Genomic DNA, 14,874 nt, shown 5'->3' with positions numbered 1-14,874 from the left:
GCATAAGCCCTTCTTCAGGAATGAGGAAGGTGTGCCTCCTCGTTTTTGTCATGTTTCAGGGAGGTTTCTCTCTGTGAGGCCTAATGGGTTTGCTCACACTATTGTCTCAAACTCACCTCGTTGCCTATGCAGGGTGAAAGTGAGGACTGCAGATGCTGGAGATTAGAGTCAAGATTAAAGTGCTGCTGGAATGCACAGCAGGTCAGGCAGCATCCGAGGAGCAGGAATCCTGATGATAGGCTTCTGCCTGAAACGTCAATTTGCCTGCTCCTCAGATGCTGCCTAGCCTGCTCTCATTACCTTTGCATCCAGCCTGTTGCATTTTCTTACTCACCATAGCACTGTAGACTGAAGTATTCCCAACTGCCAGAATATTTTGGATCTTTGGTATCAACACCATCTTTAAGATGTAGCCATGCACCTGGCCAAGGCCTGGCAGTTGCTAATCAATGTGCAAGTAGTGAATGAACAACCAAAGCTTCTGGCACATGGATGTCCCAGCTGACCATTTACTGCACATAGAAGTGCACGTTCTTACATTGATAAGGGCATGGCACAGTGGCTCAGTGGCTAACACTGCTGCCTCACAGCACCACGGTTTCAGGTTTGATTCCAGCCTCGGGCGACCGTGTGGAGTTTGCACATTCTCCCCGTGTCTACGTTGGTTTCCTCCCACAGTCACCTGGATGTGCATGCCAGGTGAATTGGCTGTGTTAAATTAGGTGCACTAGTCAGAGGGGGAATGGGTCTGGGTGGGTTACTCTTCAGAGGGCGGTTGGGCCGAAGGGCCTGTTTCCACACTGTAGGAAATCTGATCTATAGCTATTTAAAGGTCCAAGCCCTGCAGTTTAACCGTCCCTTAGCCACATCCTGTTTTGCAATGCTGTTGAAGTCAGTGTTAACTCTTTCCCCAAAGCCCACTTTAGCACAGCTGCTTCTCATTGTTCACTGTGGGACCACCATATACAGGAAAGCTTTCAAACTGTGCAAAACATTCATTTTTATTCAGCCTCAAAAGAGACTGAAAACAGACAGCAGCAGTTCAGAAAAGAAATGGATTGTTTGACTTTCAAGTCCCATATGATTTATAGTCAAAGAGTGATCATTGAACCAAGCTTTTATTTTCTGCAACTCAGTCTCAGTTAAGTTCTGTCTCGATTGTTATGACTGAAGCTGGAACAGAGGGATTGAGGGGATCAGGTACATAATTCTTTGAAGAGTGCATCACACATAGACAGGATGATTAAAAAGGCATTTAACATGCTTGCCTTCATTGCTGAGTGCTTTGAAGTTAGGACTTGGGAAGTCAAAATCCCAATCTAAACAGGTCCCACCTATCTGCTTCTGGCCATATCCTGCCAAAACTTTCCTAGTCATGTACTGATCCAATTGTAATCGTGTCCTCATCCACCACTTCCTCAGGAAGTTCATTCCACTCACGAATCGCCCTGTGTAATAAAATTTTCCCCTCATATCTTTTATTAAATATCTCTCCTTTTACTTTGAAAATGTGCCACCTAGTTTTGAAATCCCCCACCTACCTGTAACTAATTAACCTTGTCTCTACATTTAATAAACTTCTATAAAGTCACCTTTCAACCTCCTATACTTCAGTAAAACAAAGTCAGAGCCTATCTAATCTTTCTTCATCACTCAAACTTTGGCAACATCCTGGTAGATCTCTTCTGAACCCTCTCTAGCTTAATAATATCCTTCCTATAACTCAGCGACCAGAACTGGACACAGTATTCCAGAAGAGGCCTCACCAATGTCATCTATAACTTCAACATGATTTCCCAAATCCTAACCTCAAAGGACTGAGCAATGCAGGCAAGCATGTTAGATGCCTTTTAATTACCCAGTCTGTATGTAATGTAAATTTTAAAGAGTTATGTACCTGAACCCCTAGGTCTCTCTGCTCTACAACACAGCACATGACCTACCATTAGTTGTGTAAGTCCTATCCCTGGTTGTTAGACAAACTGCCTCAGAAGACTGCTGCCACTTTATCAGTTTTTCAGCGTCTATCATATCCTCTCTTTGCCTGCCCCAGTTATACAGTGTACAACATGCAAGGATTAAGTGGCGGAAGTAGTCCAGAGTGTACGGGAAGACACTCCACCCAGACCAATCCAAGCATTGAACTTCATCTATGTGTTACTGAACATCTGCTCCACTATGACCCTGGGGAACACCACCCCTGCTCATGACTCCACTCCCATTCCCCTCACCACCACACTCACTCCAGTTACAGGCTCCGCCTCCTCACCCAGCTCCACACCCACACCAGGTCCTAGCTCCCAGCTCTGCCAAGTTTTCACCATCCCTCCAGACCCCCCCCTCACTGAGGATGAACAATCAGTCCTCAGCAAAGGCCTTACCTTTATCCCCCTCTGTCCACGCATCAATGAATTTAGTACACATTGTGACGTCAAACACTTCTTCCCCTGCCTCCACCTTTGAGCTTACTTTTACAATCAGAACTCCTGCCCACTTTCTGAGGACCCCTTCACTCGCCTCCAACACACTCCATCCACCTGGACACCCCACGCTGGTCTATTACCCGCTCTCGATCTCTTCATTCCCAACTGCCGAGACACTGACCGCCTCAAACTGTCTACCGCCTCCCCCACTCCAACCTCTCACCCTCACAATGCGCGGCCATCCACTCCCTCTGCTCCAATCCCGACTTCACCATCAAACCAGCAGATAAAGGGGGTGCAGTGGTAGTTTGGCGCACTGACCTCTACACCGCTGAAGCCAAACGCCAACTCGAGGACACCTCTTCCTACCGCCCCCTCAACCATGACCCCACCCCCCATCACCAAACCATCATCTCCCAGACTATACAGAACCTTATCACCTCAGGAGACCTCCCAGCCACAGCTTCAAACCTCGTAGTCCGGGATCCCCACACAGTCCAATTCTATCTCCTTCCCAAGATACACAAGGCTGACCACCCCCACCGACTCATTGTCTCAGCCTGTTCCTGCCCCACCGAACTTATCTCCACCTACCTCGATACTGTCCTATCCCTCCCTCCCCACCCCCCTCCTCCACCTGTCCAGGAACTCCCCACATACGTTCGAGACACCACTCACGCCCTCCACCTCCTCCAAGACTTCAGTTTCCACGGCCCCCAACACCTCATCTTCACCATGGATATCCAATCCCTCCACACTTCCATCCTCCATAATCAGGGCCTCCAAGCCCTCCATTTCTTCCTCTCCCGACGTCCCCACTTCCTCCAGACCAAAGAGGTAGCCATGGGCACCGGTATAGGTCCCAGCTACGCCTGTCTCTTTGTTGGCTATGTTGAACAGTCCATCTTCCGTAATTACACCGGAACCACTCCCCACCTCTTCCTCCACTACATTGATGACTGCATTGGCGCCACCTTGTGCTCCAGCGAGGAAGTTGAGCAGTTCATCAACTTCACCAACACATTCCACCCTGACCTTAAATTCACCTGGACCATCTCTGACACCTCCCTCTCTTTGATGGAACTCTCCATCTCCATTAATGATGACTGACTTGACACTGACATTTTTTTTACAAACCCACCGACTCCCACAGCTACCTGGATTACACCTCTTTCCACCCTACCTCCTGCAAAAATGCCATCCCGTATTCCCAATCCCCCTGCCTCTGCCGTATCTGCTCCCAGGAGGACCAGTTCCACCACAGAACACACCAGCTGGCTCCTTCTTTAAAGATCGCACTTTCCCTTCTCATGTAGTTGAAGATGCCCTCCCACGCATCTCGTCCACATCCCACACCTCTGTCCTCAAACCCCATCCCTCCAACCGTAACAAGGACAGAAACCCCCGGTCCTCACTTTCTACCCCATCAACCTTCGCATTAATCGCATCATCCGCCAACATTTCTGCCACCCCCAATTGGACCTCACCACCAGAGATATATTTCTTTTCCCACCCCTTTCTGCAAAGACCGTTCCCTCCATGACTACCTGGTCAGGTCCATGTCCCCCAACAAACCACCCTCCTGTTGTTGCACCCGCCCCTGCCATTGCAGGAATTTGCAAACCTGCGCCCACGCCTCCTCCCTCACCACCATCCAAGGCCCCAAAGGAGCCTTCCACATCCATCAAAAGTTTCACCTGCACATCCACCAATGTCATTTATTCTATCCGTTGCTCCCGATGCGGAGACTGGACACCTCCTCGCAGAGCGCTTCAGGGTTCATCTGTGGGACACTCACACCAATCAACCCCACCACCCCGTGACCTGACATCTCAACTCCCCCTCCCACTTTGCAGAGGACATGCAGGTCCTGGTCCTCCTTCACCGCCGTTCCCTCACCACCCGACGCCCGGAGGAAGAACACCTCATCTTCCGCCTCGGAACACTTCAACCCCAGGGCATCAATGTGGACTTCATCAGTTTCCTCATTTCTCCTCCCTCCACCTTACCCCCGTTCCAAACTTCCAGCCCAGCACCATCCTCATGACCTGTCCAACCTGCCAATCTCCCCTCCCACCGATCTGCTCCACACTCCCCTCTCACCTTCATCCCCACTCACCTATTGTACTCTTTGCTACCTTCTCCCTAGCCCCTCCCCCCACTTATCTCTCCACCCTGGAGGCTTCCTGCTTCTATTCCTGGTGAAGGGCTTTTGCCCAAAACTTCGATTTTCCTGCTCCTTGGATGCTGCCTGATCTGCTGTGCTTTTCCAGCACCACTCTGATCTAAACTCTGGTTTCCAGCATCTGTAGTCCTCACTTTTGCCTCCACTATGACACTGGTTGAAGGATGGGCTACATTGTATCTACAGTCCAACTCAGTCAGCGGGGTTGTGTAATGGAGTCACCAGCTATACTTGTAGAGGGTAGAGCTTTTTTCTCAGTAACTATCTGTGTAAGGCAATCAGCTCTTGTAATGAATCTGGTACATAAGAATTCTCAAGTGTATTGATGTACTTTACCTGGTGCAGACTTCTAAAGATGTGTTACTGATGATCACAGATGCCTTGTTCATTGGTGGAATGAAACACCTTTCTCTTGATGAATACTGTTTGATTATGGTATGGCCATCTCCAATCAATGCATATCTCACCTATAAAACGTTATATCTGGGGAAGTCAGCAATATTGGCAAAGCCTACAGCCCAGGCTACCTTACTGGCCTAATCACAGGGAAATCAATTGATTCAGTGAGATCAGGAATAGGATTACCAATCTGAGAGGGCACAGGTCCTGTTCCACAGGTTGGCACAGTTCTGGAATGGTGTCCCAGAACATGCTCAGTCTGTGGTTTGCACATCCAGAGGAAACGGAATTGAGGATGATAGACTCTGTGTCTCCTCCATATCCTGAGGGGATCTTCAACTCCTTCTTGTGGAGGTTGTGCAGCACCAACTGGAGCCTGCTGCTGTTCCTGGGCTTCTTGGTACATCTGTTCCTCCTCCATTTCTGTGCACCTTTATTGGGTTACAGCAACAGCAACGATAATCTGTGCTGTAGATTGAAACATAGCAAGCTGCCTGCAAGGAGCCTGTATGTGGAACTTAAGAAACAGAGCAGCTCATTAGTTATGAGCTGTCAGGATTTGCACCACTCACTAATAATAGTCTAATATTGTCCTCCATAGAGTGGGAGATGGATCTCTCCAACAAGTGAGCTATGGAATGCCTCTGTATAGAAATTTCATATTGGGATCTTAGCAGCTGCAATCATTTCACATAGACAGTTTGAGACTGTACACGCTATATGAGTCATGAGACCTTGTGCTCCCAGCCAACATCACCCATCAATGAATTTAAGAACAGGTTGCTAAATATTTAGAGTTCAAGGTGAACGGGAATCAGTTCTTTGTCTAGTGCAGCCTCTTAAAAATACTTCAGACAAACATTGCTAAGAGAAATATATTCGTGTACTGATCCAACCAACACTTTTCTGACCCTCACTAAACTTACAAGATAGTAGATCTTACCCATAACATTTAATCTCACTTTGTTGTTTTAGGTTTTCCCTTCATTCTTTCCTTATACAGTTTACATAGCAATCTTATTGTCCAATCTCGCGCAAAAGCATTGACGGACATGTCCTGTCCACTATAAAAAAAAACAGATTTTTATTTCTATTACAGGCATTGATTACAAATGACTTCACCCTTTTTTTTTAATTTCCACCATCAGGAAGAAAGGAAACACCCAAGTGGCCTATGACAAGCAGTGCCCTTCACATCAAAGACTTCACCCTGTATTGTGAAAGGACCTAATTAATGCAAGTGAACTAACTGGAATGAGGATTCCTCCCATTATTCCTTTAATTATTAACCTATTGAGAAACAATCACTCTTTTGTCTTTGGAATTCCTGTGTGGATCCAGACCAGCTTGAAACAGAAGCTAGTGTTTTTTTATATCTTCATGCATTTTTAGTTCACTTTTAAACATTCAGTCTTTCAACAAATGCTTTTGAACATTATCTAAACCATTCTTAGAGCCTTTATTTTCCCATCAGACAGTATCTTCGTCCTCCATCAACTCCTCATTTTTGTTGACACGGTTTTTTTCTCTCAAGTTCATGAATTCCTTTGTTCCTGAGTGGTGTGATCTGCACAAACTTTGCACTTAAAATCTCAACGTCCAATGCATAATTAAAAATAATAAAAACCCATTGTTATTCTTCATTACAACTTTATTGCAAGCCACCTGAGTCAAGCAAATCCTTTATCCGTGACCAGAACACTGTCAATTCTCAAGCCATGAACATGCAAGCAGATTCAACTAAAGCACCACCCCACCAACCTCCGCATACAACGTATCATCCGCCGTCATTTCCGCCACCTCCAAACGGACCCCACCACCAAGGATATATTTCCCTCCCCTCCCCTATCAGCATTCCGCAAGGACCACTCCCTTCGTGACTCCCTCGTCAGATCCACACCCCCCACCAACCCAACCTCCACCCCCGGCACCTTCCCCTGCAACCGCAGGAAATGTAAAACTTGCGCCCACACCTCCACACTCACTTCCCTCCAAGGCCCCAAGGGATCCTTCCATATCCGCCACAAGTTCACCTGTACCTCCACACACATCATCTATTGCATCCGTTGCACCCGATGTGGCCTCCTCTATATTGGGGAGACAGGCAGCTTACTTGCGGAACGCTTCAGAGAACACCTCTGGGCCGCCCGGACCAACCAACCCAACCACCCCGTGGCTCAACACTTTAACTCTCCCTCCCACTCCACCGAGGACATGCAGCTCCTTGGACTCCTCCACCGGCAGAACATAACAACACGACGGCTGGAGGAGGAGCGCCTCATCTTCCGCCTGGGAACCCTCCAACCACAAGGTATGAATTCAGATTTCTCCAGTTTCCTCATTTCCCCTCCCCCCACCTTGTCTCAGTCGGTTCCCTCAACTCAGCACCGCCCTCCTAACCTGCAATCTCCTTACTGACCTCTCCGCCCCCACCCCACTCCGGCCTATCACCCTCACCTTGACCTCCTTCCACCTATCCCACCTCCATCGCCCCTCCCCCAAGTCCCTCCTCCCTACCTTTTATCTTAGCCTGCTTGGCTACTCTCTCTCATTCCTGATGAAGGGCTTATGCTCGAAACGTCAAATTCCCTATTCCTGAGATGCTGCCTAACCTGCTGTGCTTTAACCAGCAACACATTTTCAGCTGTGATCTCCAGCATCTGCAGACCTAATTTTTTACTTAAAGCAAATGTTATGTCTATTTGTTCTTTGCCTTTATAACTGTAACATTTTATGTGTTAGCCTAGAAAATCATTCTAACAATGCTTCCATATAAATTATCCCAACTTTAAGTAATAGTATTATTGCCTGTCATTAGTTCAATTTATTTCTCCTCAAAACAAAGAATTATATCTTGATACTCAGAAACCCATAATTAAGCATTCCATTTATTGCTTTAAAACGCATAATTTCTTTCTTTTTAGTGAAAGCAGTTAAAATCAATTATCAATTTAAATATCAGAAACAATGATCAGACTTTTTGTTCATTTTCAACTTGTCAAAGATGGAAATGTCTATAGTTGTAGGAAATTGAACTACAACCAATTTATAAACACTTCAAATCTCAAAAGATAATGAGTAAAGCATCTGAAACCCCGCAACAAAGAACATTGCTTGGAAGGCAAAGTTTTCAGTCCAAACTATTATACTGAAATAAAGTTCTATAACCCTTAAATCTGTTTAGGCATTAGTTGTTGCGCTGTGGTAGCATATTCTCACTATTAAAACAAACAAAATTCACTTGGCTCAAAACGGAATCAGTTTTGTTCAGTTGAAAGGTAGGTGGAGCTATTCAGTTGAGACAAAGAAAGCACATGGTTTGCTCTCAAACAAAGAAAGCAGCTTTTCCAAATCACGAGCGTTTTTTAAAAAGGAAATTGAATGATCTTTTATGTACTAACGTTTAAATTCTTTCCACTCCCATTATCCTTTTCTTTCTTTCATCTGAAGCTTAAAAACAGACTGGATGTTTCAAAGTGCCATTTAGCAGCATCTGAACTGAAAACTAACTCTATGTGTGAATTTATATTCAGATTAAAGTCCTCTTATGTCTAATGCAACAAAATTTCATTTGAATTGCAGTTTTGAAAAGAAATTTCAACTTGAATTTATAGTTCAAAATACTTATTCTGTTTCAATTACAACTTAATCTAGAATTTTGATTATAAAATTTCATTTAAACTCAAAAGTATGATCATTAACTACTGCAAACATCACACTTCCAGAATACAAAAATTTAAACCAGACATCATCCACACACAATATTTATTACTCATTCTCTCATCTTGGGATGTATTCCACACTCAATCTGCACAGCATTCATTTAACTTTATTTATTTATTCACGTCTTCAAAAAAACTAAAAACAGGCTTAAGCCATTCTTTCTTCATGACATCATTTCAAAGAAATTTAATTAAAAACTCAAGAAACAAACGTGAATTTCCATACAAAAAACATTTTAACTTGACACAAAATATTGTCCAGGTAAAAACAATGACTGCAGATGCTGGAAACCAGATTTCTGGATCAGTGGTGCTGGAAGAGCACAGCAGTTCAGGCAGCATCCAACGAGCAGCGAAATCGACGTTTCGGGCAAAAGCCCTTCATTCACTCCAAAAACAGGTACACTCCTCACACCATAGGGAAGATTCTGTACTTAAGAACATTTGTATCTGATATGGCACTACAAGTAGTGACTTGTAAACTTTTAACGAGTACATGTGACAATAGACTTAAATCTAACAAGGGAGTGTTTGACTGGATTGATCATTTGTAGACTAATCAAAGTGGCAAAACTTACTATCAAAGCCACATTGTCTTATGTGCTATTGCTCACTAACCTCAAAGAAGACACACCTATCTCTCTCTCTCTCTCATGCAATCAGCCAGAAAAGCACAATAGTGTCTTGAAGATGAACAGCAAGACAGGCTCACAATAATGTAAAACAGCAAGGACAAGCTTGAGTTCAGTACAGTAATTGGTGGGGGAAGAAAATGGGGTCAGTGGTGAGGAAACTGAGATTATCATAGTGTTGAAAGAAAAGTATTTTGGTTTCTTTACATTGAACTGAAGCAATGTGTCCATATTAACTTTGAAAATGCAGTTTGACAGCATACAGACAGATGATTTGAGTGAAGTGCTGGAGACACAGAACTGCAGATCATCAGCTGATGTATAAGATTGTTGTATCAAAGCATTGGTCTGAAAAGCTAACTGACATACACACACCCACACACGCAGACACACATATATCTGACTGCCTTTTGGTGGAATTAGTCAGTCTGTTTGCTCTGCGGCCTGTAATCAGATAGCTGATGCCTACCTAATATCTCATTGGAGACAACAATGTTTCTTAGTCAGTGTTGCTATTACTCTCTAGTCTTCCAACTGTAAGCTTCCAACTCTCTACTGTGTAACAAACTACCTCTTGTTACCTGAGCATGAATTGGTTTTGTTTTGGTCACATGGTCATTCTTCACCACTTGCTATTTTTAAATCTTTTGATTCATACTTGAAGAGGCATTGGTGACAGTTTCCAACTCAAGATCTTCACACACCTTTAGGATGAATATCCAGTAAGGTTTCCCCTTCCAACAAGGTGCCAGCTGTCGACATCTCTCACAACAGGTGACGAGCAGGTCGGTGTAGCAGGGATGACAGGAAAATGTGAAGTTACAGGGATTACAATTTTATAAATGAGCTAGAGTCAATAGTAGATCAAGTTATAGGCAGTTAGATTAGATTACTTACAGTGTGGAAACAGGCCCTTCGGCCCAATAAGTCCACACACCCACCGAAACTCAACCCACCCATACCCCTACATTTACCCCTTATCTAACACTATGGGCAATTTAGCATGGCCAATTCACCTGTCCCACACATTTTTTGGACTGTGGGAGGAAACCAGAGCACCCGGAGGAAACCCACGCAGACACAAGGAGAACATGCAAACTCCACACAGTCAGTCACCTGAGGCGGGAACTGAACCCGGGTCTCTGGCGCTGTGAGGCAGCAGTGCGAACCACTGTGCCAACAGTTACATTACATTGTCTCAATATCATTTATATTGTTCATCAGATCATCAGGAATAGTTCATTCAAATTTTACTCCGAAGTGTTGCTATCAGTTGCTGGGAGACAGTGAACCCTGTGGAAACATCCGGAAGCTAGAGGACAGGGTGAGGATAAAGGTAGTGATGGAGAAAGAATGTGCTGCAAGAGGAATGGAAGGCCCAAAAGCACACCAGGAAAGAGACAGAGCAAAAAACAAAGTGAGAGAAAGAGACAGCATCCTGAGAATAACCCGACAAGAATAAAACCATGAATGACATGACAGGCAGCTAGATGATTGATTTGGTCAACATCTGAAGGTTAGGAATGTGACCCTGAAGGAGTTTGGGCATCAAAGCTGCAGAGTTGTATTTAATCGTTTAACTTTCCCGAGTAACTATTTTATTTAATTTCATTGGATTCCCCCAACTCCTCAGATTTAAATTCAGAGCTCTGGAGATGAATCATACTGTAGTCAAATCTTAATCCTGTTTCTCTCTCTACAGATGCTGCTCAGTTTCTTCAGCACTTTTATGTTGTTATTTCAGATTACCAGCATTTGCAGTTTTACATTTTTATATGAACAGGAACCCAATGATTCAGCATATGCCCCACTTGACCATTAGGATCAAAACAGGCTGGTTCAATGAAGAGTGCAGGAAACCATACCACATCTCAGTAGCAGGCATATTTCAAAATGTGATGCCAGACTGGTTAAATTACAACATAAACAACTGAGTCAAAATGTGTGACACAGAGCACTGCAATGAAACAACCAAAGGGTCACATCAAAATTTTGCAGTCCTGCAGTCAGGATTCCCTCTTCTGACATTTTCATGGGAGAAAGGTCATTGACTCAACTGCTGATTGGGCTGGGTTCATTACCCTCAGAAACTCCATCAGTGTGCTCTTGGGTCTTCCTTTTTATTCAGTCCACAGTACATGGTAATCAATCCCTCACCCACTATGTCTTCATTTAAACTAATTACCATAAATAGTGAAATGTACAGATATGATTTGACATTCCATGTTAGGTGAATGGCTGATTGTGGTACATGTGTCGAAAATAGGAGAGGGATTTATTCACATGAATATTACTTTATGAATAATTCATTAACACGGTCAGTTATTCCCCCTAGATTGAAACAATCACAAATAAACTCTAATATCATGGTTGTGGGTTTGAGAAGAGGTTACTTCCTGGGTAAGGGTCTGAAGATGCTGCCATGTCTAAACTTTTGGTAGGATTACTTTTTTTTAGTTCGCATTCTGCTAATTATTTAGAATAGTAGGCTTGAGATGAGGTTTTATACAGAATGATGTCTCTAGAATCTGCTATCATGTGATATCTTGTATCATCACTGATGGAGGCTGACTATCTACATATCTAGAATTAAGCCTTTATTCTACACAAACCATTTCAGTAAAACATAAATATTGTCCAGTATTATGGGGAAGAATAGCAGCTCTGAAAGCCACAGCCATTTGACTCAAATTTCTATTTACATAATGCAGTATAAGATATAAGCATCCAGAACATCTGCCAAAATGCTTCCACTTCCTATTGCTTTTTGTTGAAACTGCATTGTCGGATATACAACTTGATCACAGAATCATAAAGAGTTTGTACAGCATGAACATGTTTGCTTTGAACATCAAACATCTATCTGTTTTATCCCATTTCTCAGCACTTTACCTGTCACCTTGTATGGCATCGGTATCAATTGTTCATCGACGTAACGCATTTTCTTAAAAAAACAAGGGCAGGATGTTTCCAATTAAAAGTAAGGCCTTGGATAGTGTTGCAAAACAGAGGGACCTAGGGGTTTGGGTACTTAATCTGTAAGTTTGTGTCACATATGGACATGGTAGTTAAGAAGGCATTTTGTACGCGTGTTTTCATTGGTCAGACAACTGAGTGCAAGAGTTGGAACATCATGTTGAGGTTGTACAGAAGGTTGGTGAGGCCTCTTCTGGGGTACTGTGTCCACTTCTGGTTACCCTCTTATAGGAAGGATATTATCAAGCTGGAGAAGGTTTGTGTTGTAGGGGGAACCCGGATAGGTTGGAACTTTTTTAACTGGAACGTAGGAGGTGGAGGGGATAACCTTACAGAGGTTTTTAACATCATGAGTGGTAAAGATAAGGTGAATGACAGGTGTCTTTTTCCTACAGTGGGGGATTTCAAAACTAGGGGACACATTTTTAAGGTGAGAGGAGGAAGGTTTAAAAAAGACACAGGAGCTAACATTTTTACATTGAAAAGACCTTTGGCTAAGTACATGAACAGAATAGAATCCCTACAGTGTGGAAACAGGCCTTCCAGCCCAACAAATCCACACTGACCCTCCAAAGTGTATCCCACCCAGAATCAATCCCCTATCTTGTATTAACCCCTGACTTATGCTCTTAACTTACACAGCCCTGAATACGATGGGCAATTTAGCATGGCCAATTCACATAACCTGCAGATCTTTGGACTGTGAGAGGAAACCCATGCAGACACAGGGAGAATGTACAAACTCCATACAGATAGTCACTAGAGGCTGGAAGCGAACCCAGATCCCTGGTACTGTGAGGCAGCAGTGCTAACCACTGAGCCACTGTGCTGAATAAGAAATATTTGGAGGCAAATGGGCCAAGGATAGGCAGATGGGACTAGGTTAATTTGGGATTATGATTGGCATGGACTAATTGGACTAAAGGGTATGTTTCTATGCTGTATAAGTCTATAAGTAATTCTTAAAATGTCTTGAAGGTTCCCACTTCTACCACCCTTTCAAGTAGCAAGTTCCAGATATTGAGCATCCTCTCTGTGAGAAAAATGCTTTTGTCTAATCCCCACTCATACTCCTGCCACTTTTCTTTAAACTGCTCTGCCTAGTAATTGGCCTCTATATTAAGGGGAAGTATTTCTCCCTAGCTATGCACCTCAGTACTCACTAAAATTGCCTTCAGCCTTCTCTGTTCAAAGGAAAACAACCACAACCTATTTAGCCTCGCTTCAAAATTCAATCACTTCTGCAAGGTAACCTCCTGGTGAATCTCTGCTATATCTTCTGCAGTACAATCACTTGCTTTTGATAGTGTGGCAATCAGAACTACATGCAGTACAGCCAGCTGTGGTCTGACTACTTTACTATATAGCCCCACCATAACCTCCCAGCTCTTATATTCAATACCCTGACTAAAAAGGCAAATATCCTGGGTCCTTCCCAACTATTTGTTCTGCTGCCTTCACGATTCATAAACAAGGTCCCTCTCACCCTCTGTACTTCCATGGGTGACTCCATTCATTATGTACTCCTTTGCCTAGTTTGTCCTCTTAAAAATACATCACCTCTCAATTTTCTATGACTTTCCTGCTCAATATTTAGCACAATGTCAATTTTCACGTCATTTGAAACTTACTGATCATACCAACCACACTGCTGTGACCATTTTTATTAGCAGCACCTTACCTACAGTTCTGAAGAAGAGTTCTATTGGATTTAAAACATTAATTATTTTTCTCTCTTCACAGATGCTGCCAGACCTGCTGAGTTTCTCCAGCAATTCATTTTTATTTCTGCTTTTTAACTGATCATGAACAGGAACAAAATCCAGAAACAGAGTGATGATGCAGTGGAGGGCAGAGGTGTTATCGTTAGATCTCATATCGACCACTACCAAAGTAAATATTGACAAATCAGTTAACTTTTGTCCCCTCTTTTGAAAGAATGCATTTCTGTTCTGATCTACATAGTCAGTAAGTCTCTGCAAACTATTGACATTGAAACATTTCCTGAAATCCTGTCCTTCTAATAGTTGTTCTGTGACAGGCGTTTTGTGGAAAGTCTGAGTGTGAAAGGTAATGACTGAGCAGTGCCTCAGTGAATTCACTCCCATTCACCACTATCTGTTCTAACCCACCCCCCAAAACTGGTGGCCAGGAACTGCTCCCCACACTCACATACTCACCTACTTTTCCATCTTCATCCAAAAGAAATTAAAAACTTTTTAAACATCAGCTCTTTCACTCCAGCTTCAAACCAATTGAAAGGAGAAATCACTCACATTATTTGAAATTCAAATCTGAGAATGAGTTGTGGGTGATATGTTTAAAGTCTGGGTTCCCTATCTGGTTTGGCACTAGTTCTAAATTAAGAATTATCAAACTTTTTTTTTGCATGAAAGGCCACATTCCAATCCTTCTCTTGCTCTTGAGCAAATTTCAGAAAGGTTTGAGATAACTGAAAAGGGGAGTTTGAGAATGCATAAACAATTCCAATCAATCATGTAAATGAGTAATTAATACAAATGGGCACTTAAGAGTGC

This window comes from Hemiscyllium ocellatum, chromosome 13 (assembly GCF_020745735.1).
Source record: "Hemiscyllium ocellatum isolate sHemOce1 chromosome 13, sHemOce1.pat.X.cur, whole genome shotgun sequence".
Classification (NCBI taxonomy): Eukaryota; Metazoa; Chordata; class Chondrichthyes; order Orectolobiformes; family Hemiscylliidae; genus Hemiscyllium; species Hemiscyllium ocellatum.
This window is presented reverse-complemented; position numbering follows the sequence as displayed.